General features: G+C 42.4%; 1 protein-coding gene across 5 annotated transcripts in view; it reads left to right on the top strand.

Moving 5' to 3' along the window:
* CACNA2D3 (calcium voltage-gated channel auxiliary subunit alpha2delta 3) overlaps window positions 1-12278 on the top strand; it is a 724110-nt gene that overhangs the window by 669880 nt on the left and 41952 nt on the right. The window contains exon 31 of one of the 5 annotated variants that reach the window (XR_013636032.1): window positions 12040-12085. The exons of the other annotated variants lie outside the window; for them this stretch is intronic. The gene's annotated coding sequence lies outside the window, so the exon portion shown is untranslated. The remainder of the gene's footprint in view (window positions 1-12039; window positions 12086-12278) is intronic. 5 annotated transcript variants of the gene reach the window in all.

The raw sequence follows: 12278 nt of genomic DNA, 5'->3' as shown, positions 1-12278 counted from the left end.
AGATTCATGCTAATTATCACACAAACTAAGGGCCCGATCCTGCAAAGGGATCAGATGACCTCTTGTGATATTCTGAGTTCCCTCAACTTCTATTGGATAAGAGAGCACTCAGTACTTCTCACAATCAGGCTGGAAGCATTGGGCAAAAGGGGGTTGTTTCCATAAGTCCACATTTGTTTTCATCATGTACCTGGGTATTCACAAATCCATCCATATATTGGCTGTTTGTATTTTAATGTGAAACTTCAAGTAGAACTAAAAAGTCTTTTTCTTAGACTGAGTAGTGCACTTTTGTTGATCTTCTTAGTTTGAACTTTATGTTCAGGAAAATATATAGTCTTTTTCTTAGCAAATTACCTCTGTAGTCACATGGCCTGTTGACTGTTAAGTCCTTAGTTATCAAATCATTGTCTACTGTACGTTCTGTATAATGCACACAGTCCGGTATTAAAATGTCATTTAAATGCATTACCAATTAAATTAAGATGTACATATGGAAGGAACTGAATTGATATAAACCAAAAAGCTGCAGCTTTTATAGGTACTGAAACTTATCATGAAAAACTTCTTCTCAATTAAAAAGATTTGCTACAAGAACCAATATACTTTAGCTTTTTGCAAGAGTCACACCACACAGTTCATGGGAATAGTGTGAAATGCTATTTGTTTGCTGAAAGAAAAGTATATAATGTGGAAAAGCCTACAAAATCAGAGATCTATGAATAAATATGTTTATAAAAGGGATGAACTGAGTAAAAATGGAAGAGAAAGCCGAAGGTCTAGTCTACCAAAAAGTCCCCCCAAAATTCTTCAGTAGGATCTAAAAATGAGTACATTTTAAAGGCAAATATGACACAATATCCTCTCCTCTTGACAGTTCTGTTTCCATCAGGCATTCTCCTGGCCCCTGCAGAAGGACCTCTACTTTGGTATTTAATCATGTTCTCAGAACATAAGACCAAACTGGTGGACACCTGGATTCCAGCTTTCCCAGATGCTAAGGCTCACTAACAATTTCTTGTTGCTCTGAAGGCTGCTCTTACTGCTCGCCTTCCCCTGCTTCTTTCATTTATCTTTCTTTATGTGCTTCCTAGTGAATAATGCATGCTCTCTGTGCTTTTAAAGTACGGTACATTCCAAACCTCTTACCGTTTTCTCTCTCTCTCTCTCTCACTCACACACATGCATGCATGCACACACATTCTATCTTTTGATTGGCTTATAAATTAAGTTTAGTGAAAGTTCGCCAAATCTTAGAAATGTTTTGCTTCTTGGTTATAATCCTCACTAGCCTATGAAATTCCGAAAGCTTTGAAAAGCTACATGCAAAACTGCAAAGCATTTTTGAAGCCAAATACTGGAAAAAGAATAACTTAGTGGGTCACGCCACTCCCTTTCAGACATAACAGCCTTCTAAAGAAGCATGTTCACCTGTGTACCATGGGACATTTTAACATGTAAGCTCCTTGACTGAGACATGACTTTTAATTAAATGTGCTGGGAATATTTTAAAAGATAAATGTTATATTTGCAAGTCTTGTTTTCTTTAATTTAGTGCTTAGCTTCCTACTGGATGGACTGATTTATTTATTTGGTGGTATTCAAAATCATTTAAAAATGCAATGACCTTTTTATCCGCAATTTGTTTATGAAATGTGCACTTTGGAGGAGACTACTGCTGAGAGTGAAGGGGCAGTCAAGAGGGGCTTAATGTAGCTGTATTCACCTGTACAAATTTGAACATTATTTCGCTGGTCCAGAGGAAAACAGTCCCTATTTCTGATGTATTTAATTGCTGTAGTCCCCAGGGCCTGTTTCTACTCCCACTGAAGAAGTCAATGAAAATCTTGCATTGACTTTGAGCAGGATCAGACCCAACATATACCCCAAAAGTATGTCATAAAATATGACAAAATTAATGCACTCAGGTGCAGGGTTGTGGGAGGGGAGGGTTGTTGCTGTTTTTGGTTTGGGGTTTTGGGGGGGTTATTTGCATTTTGGGGGTTTTTTTGGTTAACAAAAATGCCCTGCACAATAGGCCTCATTTGTAACCTGCACACAATCTCTAGGCAGTAAAGATAGATCAGTCTCCCCATCTTACCTAATGACGTTGCCAGAAAGAGGAGCCCTGTTCTGACTGTTTAAATTTGCCAGCTGTATTTCTTGACCGGTGCTCTTGTCACTTTTTCATGGCTCTGTGGTATGCTCTTGGCCCATCCGACATCTAAGATTCAAGGGCTCATAACTGAATTTGGGTTTAGACTTTAGGTCTGAGTGAATTTTACTACCACTTTCATACAGTGTATTAAGATATACAGGAATATCTTTACCCAACTGTAAGGCCCCAACCATGTGTGCTGCGTAAAAGGGTCCTTGTTCTGCATGCTAGAAATAAACGTCGAGTTGTAGCTTTATAAATGTTATGCTTTGCAGTATCTTGGCAATTAGAAGCAGTTAAAAACTAGTTCAGCTCTTCTCCTAAGCACAGCCAAAGACATGCGCTGACAAGTTATTTTTGTCAAAGGCATAATTTATTTTTATTTTTTTAACTGAATTTAGTAGTGATGAAAGGTGCTGGATTGACAGCCCTGGAGACTATAATAATCTGTTTGTCTATCCTTACACTGTTCAGCCAGTGACCTACAGGGCCACCTCTAAGCCTGAGAGGCTAGTTCACTCTCCATGCTCATTAAATCTTGCCCTTCTGCTGAGAATTCAAGCAAGGATGCCAACTGTGTTTGAGGAGGTGGACATCTGTCCATTAGAACTGGACTGAGACCCATCAATTCATTTCACACAGGCCACTATTCAGTCACTGCCTAACTGGGTGGGATTTCAACTCACAGCCTAGAGGTTATATTTCATGTCCCCTACCGGTCACCTGAGTCACCCAGTCCCCTAACGGTAAAAATTTCACAACATTTACTTGCAATGTACTGTGCATGTTTCATCACATAGCTGAAAAATAGTTTGTTGTAAAATACCATAGTATTGTCCGCTGACACTTGGGAATCTTAGTAGGCAGTACATGCATTCGTTATGGGATCATGATTAGGTGGTATTAAAAGGAGCACTGGAGATGAATCTAACAGTTGCTCACAGGCACATATATTAAGCTAAGATGACTCAGGGTCAGAATTTTTTGGTTTGCTGAATTTTGGAAGAAGATTGTGTTAATTACTCACTTTGGCACAGGGCTACTCCCATTGACAATTTCCCTGCTTCCCTTTGTGTGCATTTCCTCCTTTCTTATAGAATTGCAGCTTGCATAAGTTACAAGACAGAATCATATAAAGCTTGTTATTCATATAAATTACATATATGCCATAATATCTTTAATTGGTGAGAAAATTACTATTTTTATTCAGTTGCATGTCTTTGCTAGTATATTTGTAAATAAGAATGTTTGACATTGATAGGTAGAAAGTAAAACACATGCTGAAGATCTAGCTGAAAGTAATACATAAGTTAGTATAACCTGTGCTGCTGGTTTTGATGGGGTGTATAAACCCTGCACTAGGACTGAAGGGGTTAAAGGATAGATCTGGGCCCAGACAACCCCGCCCAGAGCATGCTCCAGATGGAACTTAAAAGGAAGCCAGACCACTCAGAAAGGGAAAGACAAGGCAGGGAGAAAGATATGCCTTGGGAGCGCCTAAGAAGGGATGCTGCAGCAGCTCTTCTAGGAAAAGGGGAGCCTATCTGGTGGGCCTAGACAGACTAAAGGTGCAGTTTATACCTTTTCTTCAGCATCTGTTGTTATAGATGGAAAAGCATGGACTATAGAATGGGGGGTAGGAAGTGGCCCAGATAGGGCAACTGTAAGGCGCCCTTGGTAACCCTCGCAGAGCCCTGGGTCGAGCCCAGTAGAGGGGAGAGCCCGGGCTCTCCTACCAACCACCCTCTGCACTAAGGAGGAACTCACCCCCTAATCACTGGGTGATGCTTCCATCAAGTGACAACATCCCAACTTGGTGGAGAATGTAAGCATTCACGCTGGGTCTGCTGTAAGACTTTGAGAAGAAGAACTGGAAGGGAAGAAAAAGAGGGGAGAGAGAGAGAGAATGAGAAGAAAAATGGATTTCGACAAATTTTTGAAGTGGCTGATGGTCAGCCAACAGCAGCAGAACCAGGTTTTCCAACATATGACTGCCCAACAACAGCAATAACAGCTTATCCAGGAGCAGGCGACAACAGCAGGAACAGCAACAAGCCTGCTTCAACAGGTGATGGCCATTTTACAACCTCCCGGAGCAAACGCAAACATGGCGACTGGTACCTTGAGCCCCACCACAATTACGAACCTCCTGTAAGACTCACAAAAACGGGGCCAGAAGATGACTCCAAAGCTTTCTCAGTCACTTTCAAGAGGGTCATCACAGCAGCTTGATGGCCATCCAAATACAGGACTGTTTTGCTGGCACCATATCTTACTGGACTTACTCAAGCTATGTACTGGAACTTTGATGCCATGGAAGCCCAAGATTATGCTAAGGTCAAGGGGCCATCTTGGACACCTTCCGTATCATGGCAGAAACCCACCAATAGTGCTTATGTTGGGAAAGATGTCCCCTGGGGACCCAGTTATGAGCAGTGACCAAGAGGCTTAAGGAATACTCTTGGCAGTGGCTCCAGCCCAACAGATGGACAGGAGGACAGGTGGCCAAACAAGTGGTGCTGGAACAATTTAGCAGCTGCAGACCTGACAGTGGTGCCACTCAAAACCAAAGATGCTCACCCCAGCTGACCAGTGACAGCAGACCTTCTGGCCTGCTGAGGGGGCAACCCACTGGGGAACTGCATGCCAGGTCTGGCGCCCCCAGCCAGTCCATGGCTATAACAAAGCCCTAGAAGACTGGTTCCAAGGGGAGGAAAGAGTGAGAGGACGGACCAGTCCCAAAGAAAGACCCACCACACAAGTCCCACCTCCTCTGTGCAGTCAGGGGTGGAAAAAAAACCTCAACTCACACTTGCTTTTTTGTGCTAGCAACAGGTCATTTCTGCTGTGACTGCTCCTTCATGAATTGCCCCGATGGGCAGGCATGGATGCCAGACACCTGGGTTAGAAAAAGAGGCCTGGCCAAGAATCTAATCCCTGTGTGGATCAACGGGGTAGAGGTGACAGCCCTAATAGCGTTGAGGTGCAGCCAATGCTGATCTGAGGACAACTAGCAGGACCCAGAGATAACCTGGGAGAAATCTTCTACCTCTAATGCATGCACAGCAATGTAGGCCTATATCCCACAAGTGAGATACAGTTCACTGTAGGAAGCTGCATGGGAAAAATACTGTCAAGCATGGTCCCCACTCTGGCCTACCCAGTGATTTTGGGTTAGATGTTTAATTTTCTTGAACCAGATTTTTACTCAACTGCAAGTACATTGTAAAGTGCAACACTGAATTTACTGTATCAGGAAACTGACTATAAAAGGGTTTCACCAAAATGGATATATCCCCCAAGTTTATCTAAAACAGAGGTGCATAGTTAGCTGTTGAAAATTTGTTTTCCATTACTTAAAGTTTTATATATAGTTTGTGTCTATCATATATCAGATTTTGAAAGCAACTGTTCTGTGGACTTCAGTGACGATGATAAAGTATGGAAATGTGGGCAGTTAACAGTACAGTGATGTCATAAAGACTCAGGCATGTTCCCTCTGGCAAGAATAATCTACTGATTCTAAGAACACATCAGGCTTGGGTTGCGCATAACTAGATGGGTTTAAATTTAGATCAGAGGGAAAGCTGGCAATTATCATGTTCTTTAACTATAAACAGCTGAACAGGACACAGGTAGCCACAAACTTTTCAAACAGCATCACAATCACTTCAGAAAGGCTAAATAACCTAAAAATCTTTCTTTTTGCAACATTTAGTTAAACCTGTCTAAATATTGAGGAAAAATTATTTTATAACATCTTAGAATGACATTAGTATTAATATAATACTGTAGAAATGAAATCTTTACACAGAAGCACTTCAGAATCTTGAAAAAAGAAAAGGAGTACTTGTGGCACCTTAGAGACTAACCAATTTATTAGAGCATAAGCTTTCGTGAGCTACAGCTCACTTCATCAGATGCATATCGTGGAAACTGCAGCAGACTTTATATATACACAGAGAATATGAACCAATACCTCCTCCCACCCCACTGTCCTGCTGGTAATAGCTTATCTAAAGTGATCATCAGGTGGGCCATTTCCAGTACAAATCCAGGTTTTCTCACCCTCCACCCCCCCCACACAAATTCACTCTCCTGCTGGTGATAGCCCATCCAAAGTGACAACTCTTTACACAATGTGCATGACAATCAAGTTGGGCTATTTCCTGCACAAATCCAGGTTTTCTCACATCCCCCCAACCCCCATACACACACAAACTCACTCCCCTGCTGGTAATAGCTCATCCAAACTGACCACTCTTCAAGTTTAAATCCAAGTTAAACCAGAAAATCTGGGGGGGGGGTAGGAAAAAACAAGAGGAAACAGGCTACCTTGCATAATGACTTAGCCACTCCAAGTCTCTATTTAAGCCTAAATTAATAGTATCCAATTTGCAAATGAATTCCAATTCAGCAGTTTCTCGCTGGAGTCTGGATTTGAAGTTTTTTTGTTTTAAGATAGCGACCTTCATGTCTGTGATTGCGTGACCAGAGAGATTGAAGTGTTCTCTGACTGGTTTATGAATGTTATAATTCTTGACATCTGATTTGTGTCCATTTATTCTTTTACGTAGAGACTGTCCAGTTTGACCAATGTACATGGCAGAGGGGCATTGCTGGCACATGATGGCATATATCACATTGGTGGATGTGCAGGTGAACGAGCCTCTGATAGTGTGGCTGATGTTATTAGGCCCTGTGATGGTGTCCCCTGAATAGATATGTGGGCACAATTGGCAACGGGCTTTGTTGCAAGGATAAGTTCCTGGGTTAGTGGTTCTGTTGTGTGGTATGTGGTTGTTGGTGAGTATTTGCTTCAGGTTGCTGTAGGCAAGGACTGGCCTGTCTCCCAAGATTTGTGAGAGTGTTGGGTCATCCTTTAGGATAGGTTGTAGATCCTTAATAATGCGTTGGAGGGGTTTTAGTTGGGGGCTGAAGGTGACGGCTAGTGGCGTTCTGTTATTTTCTTTGTTAGGCCTGTCCTGTAGTAGGTAACTTCTGGGAACTCTTCTGGCTCTATCAATCTGTTTCTTTACTTCTGCAGGTGGGTATTGTAGTTGTAAGAAAGCTTGACAGAGATCTTGTAGGTGTTTGTCTCTGTCTGAGGGGTTGGAGCAAATGCGGTTGTATCGCAGAGCTTGGCTGTAGACGATGGATCGTGTGGTGTGGTCAGGGTGAAAGCTGGAGGCATGCAGGTAGGAATAGCGGTCAGTAGCTTTCCGGTATAGGGTGGTGTTTATGTGACCATTGTTTATTAGCACTGTAGTGTCCAGGAAGTGGATCTCTTGTGTGGACTGGACCAGGCTGAGGTTGGTGGTGGGATGGAAATTGTTGAAATCATGGTGGAATTCCTCAAGGGCTTCTTTTCCATGGGTCCAGATGATGAAGATATCATCAATATAGCACAAGTAGAGTAGGGGCTTTAGGGGACGAGAGCTGAGGAAGCGTTGTTCTAAATCAGCCATAAAAATGTTGGCATACTGTGGGGCCATGTGGGTACCCATAGCAGTGCCGCTGATTTGAAGGTATACATTGTCCCCAAATGTGAAGTAGTTATGGGTAAGGACAAAGTCACATAGTTCAGCCACCAGGTTAGCCGTGACATTATCGGGGATAGTGTTCTTGACGGCTTGTAGTCCATCTTTGTGTGGAATGTTGGTGTAGAGGGCTTCTACATCCATAGTGGCCAGGATGGTGTTATCAGGAAGATCACCGATGGATTGAAGTTTCCTCAGGAAGTCAGTGGTGTCTCGAAGGTAGGTGGGAGTGCTGGTAGCGTAGGGCCTGAGGAGGGAGTCTACATAGCCAGACAATCCTGCTGTCAGGGTGCCAGTGCCTGAGATGATGGGGCGCCCAGGATTTCCAGGTTTATGGATCTTGGGTAGTAGATAGAATATCCCAGGTCGGGGTTCCAGGGGTGTGTCTGTGCGGATTTGATCTTGTGCTTTTTCAGGAAGTTTCTTGAGCAAATGCTGTAGTTGCTTTTGGTAACTCTCAGTGGGATCAGAGGGTAATGGCTTGTAGAAACTCGTGTTGGAGAGCTGCCGAGCAGCCTCTTGTTCATATTCCGACCTATTCATGATGACAACAGCACCTCCTTTGTCAGCCTTTTTGATTATGATGTCAGAGTTGTTTCTGAGGCTGTGGATGGCATTGCGTTCCGCATGGCTGAGGTTATGGGGCAAGTGATGCTGCTTTTCCACAATTTCAGCCCGTGCACGTCGGCGGAAGCACTCTATGTAGAAGTCCAGTCTGCTGTTTCGACCTTCAGGAGGAGTCCACCTAGAATCCCTCTTTCTGTAGTGTTGGTAGGGAGACCTCTGTGGATTAGTATGCTGTTCAGAGGTATTTTGGAAATATTCCTTGAGTCGGAGACGTCGAAAATAGGATTCTAGGTCACCACAGAACTGTATCATGTTCGTGGGAGTGGAGGGGCAGAAGGAGAGGCCCCGAGATAGAACAGCTGCTTCTGCTGGGCTGAGAGTAGAAAGTAGAGTAGAGAGAGAGGCTCAGCTCTCGTCCCCTAAAGCCCCTACTCTACTTGCGCTATATTGATGACATCTTCATCATCTGGACCCATGGAAAAGAAGCCCTTGAGGAATTCCACCATGATTTCAACAATTTCCATCCCACCACCAACCTCAGCCTGGTCCAGTCCACACAAGAGATCCACTTCCTGGACACTACAGTGCTAATAAACAATGGTCACATAAACACCACCCTATACCGGAAAGCTACTGACCGCTATTCCTACCTGCATGCCTCCAGCTTTCACCCTGACCACACCACACGATCCATCGTCTACAGCCAAGCTCTGCGATACAACCGCATTTGCTCCAACCCCTCAGACAGAGACAAACACCTACAAGATCTCTGTCAAGCTTTCTTACAACTACAATACCCACCTGCAGAAGTAAAGAAACAGATTGATAGAGCCAGAAGAGTTCCCAGAAGTTACCTACTACAGGACAGGCCTAACAAAGAAAATAACAGAACGCCACTAGCCGTCACCTTCAGCCCCCAACTAAAACCCCTCCAACGCATTATTAAGGATCTACAACCTATCCTAAAGGATGACCCAACACTCTCACAAATCTTGGGAGACAGGCCAGTCCTTGCCTACAGCAACCTGAAGCAAATACTCACCAACAACCACATACCACACAACAGAACCACTAACCCAGGAACTTATCCTTGCAACAAAGCCCGTTGCCAATTGTGCCCACATATCTATTCAGGGGACACCATCACAGGGCCTAATAACATCAGCCACACTATCAGAGGCTTGTTCACCTGCACATCCACCAATATGATATATGCCATCATGTGCCAGCAATGCCCCTCTGCCATGTACATTGGTCAGACTGGACAGTCTCTACGTAAAAGAATAAATGGACACAAATCAGATGTCAAGAATTATAACATTCATAAACCAGTCAGAGAACACTTCAATCTCTCTGGTCACGCAATCACAGACATGAAGGTCGCTATCTTAAAACAAAAAAACTTCAAATCCAGACTCCAGCGAGAAACTGCTGAATTGGAATTCATTTGCAAATTGGATACTATTAATTTAGGCTTAAATAGAGACTTGGAGTGGCTAAGTCATTATGCAAGGTAGCCTGTTTCCTCTTGTTTTTTCCTACCCCCCCCCCCAGATTTTCTGGTTTAACTTGGATTTAATCTTGAAGAGTGGTCAGTTTGGATGAGCTATTACCAGCAGGAGAGTGAGTTTGTGTGTGTATGGGGCTGGGGGGATGTGAGAAAACCTGGATTTGTGCAGGAAATAGCCCAACTTGATTGTCATGCACATTGTGTAAAGAGTTGTCACTTTGGATGGGCTATCACCAGCAGGAGAGTGAATTTGTGTGGGGGGGTGGAGGGTGAGAAAACCTGGATTTGTACTGGAAATGGCCCACCTGATGATCACTTTAGATAAGCTATTACCAGCAGGACAGTGGGGTGGGAGGAGGTATTGGTTCATATTCTCTGTGTATATATAAAGTCTGCTGCAGTTTCCACGATATGCATCTGATGAAGTGAGCTGTAGCTCACAAAAGCTTATGCTCTAATAAATTGGTTAGTCTCTAAGGTGCCACAAGTACTCCTTTTCTTTTTGCGAATACAGACTAACACGGCTGTTACTCTGAAACCTTTCAGAATCTTGGATCACTACTTTTGCTATTCATGCTACAGTGGTGTTTGCAAGTATTAGCACTAGAAGTCTTTTACCATTTTGATGTACAGGAAATCTTAGAGCTGTAACACATTTTCAAGAATAAAGGAAAGCTGGCATTTGAATTTGTGAATGCTGTAGAACCCATTTGTATTGATCTTTAATATCTATTAATAGTGACGTTGAATGAAAGTCCTGAATTGTTTCAACATGTTGTAGTGTTCAAATTTCAGCGTCATTATGGGCATCATCCTATGGCCATTCATGGTTACTGCAATCTTCCCATTGGCTTCCATTGGTGAAGAATTAGACCTTATGAAGCTGTCTACAGTCATACTTTTGCTAATGTGATCTGCACATCCTTTGTTGATGTTGTTGTTTGAATTGTCTTTGGAAAGATGCAGGTTTTCAGTAGCATTGAAGCTGACCCTTTGAAAAACAGCATAACACTTATTTTACTCAGTTTGGTAGGATTTAATAGCCATTGTTAAATAGCACATGTTGTAACAACATCAGTACTTCCTTCACAAAAGCAGAATTTATTCCAGGCCTTTATTAGGAAAACTGTATCTGTCCTGCAGCTTTCCTTAAGATTTGTTCAATTTTTTTTCCACCTGGATACGCTGTCTCTGTTTTGAAAGCGACTTTCCTATACTTTCCGCCTGTAACCGGAATCTTCTCTCTGGAAACACTTTAATATATTTAGAAAAGACTATAAACACATTGCAGTATCATACACACATGGGTTTGTGGCACTCCAGCCCAGCAATAGCTATTATGCTATTTGCTCACCTTGATTGAAAGGATATCTGTTATAACGCTCTCCGTGTGCCTTAAAGCTAAGGCTTACTTCTTGCCTTACAGCAAAGTAAAATTCTGTTTCACTACATGTTTTAACCCAGGTGTTACAAACAATAAGAGCAATTTTAGATTTTTCCAAAACAATACCATCCTTACCCATCAGCCTGTGTAACCAGGGTTATTCCGTTAAATTTTGTATTTAAAATTACTTGTTTGAATTCATATTGCAATATTTTATTAACCTTTATCATTGAATGTTTAGTAAAGAAATCACACGCAACATTTCACTTATACAATCATAGTATTTACAAGCGTTAATATTAAAAAAAATATTTAAAGACATCTTCCAATATTTAAGACTGGAGTCTAAATGATAATTATAACAGATGTTCTAAGTGGTACATAGTAATATAATTTCATTAAAACTTCTAGGCAGGATAAAGCAATCTTCAGATTAACAAACCTCTTATAGCAGATGAAGCTGGCATTAGATGATATGATTGCACTTTTCAAATACCACGTTTGCAGTACTTTTATTCATTATATTAAACATACCAGGAAAGGAGTGAAAACTGAACACTAAGAACAGACAACGGGGCATGGGAGAGTGGGGGCATTTCAGCGAAGTAGTCTTCTTTGGCAATTCTTCATAGAACAATTAAAGCCTGTAAACTGCTCTTCTTTGTGTGCTTAACACGTGCTGACATCAGTGATAAGAGCAGTGCATGGTTCTTAGATACAGAGGAGTGAAACACAGGAGCCATGGCTGGAGATGGAGAGGCTTGGAAAGTGTAACCCTGGTTAGCGGGGAGAAGGGGGAAAGCTAGAAGAAGTGGTGTATTTCTGCATGCCATAAGGGCAGCACAACTTACACCATGTACTGCTCTGTTTGTCTTGGCAGATCTGTGTGCGTGGATCTGGCTGTGGGCGTGATTCTGCCAAATATGGTCAGTGTTTAACCTACACCCATGTATAGGTCTCTAGTTATGCGTTTTGTCTACCATTTGCCTCTTTCTGCCAGGCCGATACAGCTCTGGCTTCCTTGCCATTTTTTTTACTGGACATAAGATATAGTAAGTAAGAAAGCATTATGTGACACATACTAAATGTTTAGCTGAAACTGCAGGATCCAAACCACTT

The sequence above is a fragment of the Lepidochelys kempii genome, chromosome 7, assembly GCF_965140285.1.
Source record: "Lepidochelys kempii isolate rLepKem1 chromosome 7, rLepKem1.hap1, whole genome shotgun sequence".
Taxonomy (NCBI): domain Eukaryota; kingdom Metazoa; phylum Chordata; order Testudines; family Cheloniidae; genus Lepidochelys; species Lepidochelys kempii.
This window is presented reverse-complemented; position numbering and strand designations above follow the sequence as displayed.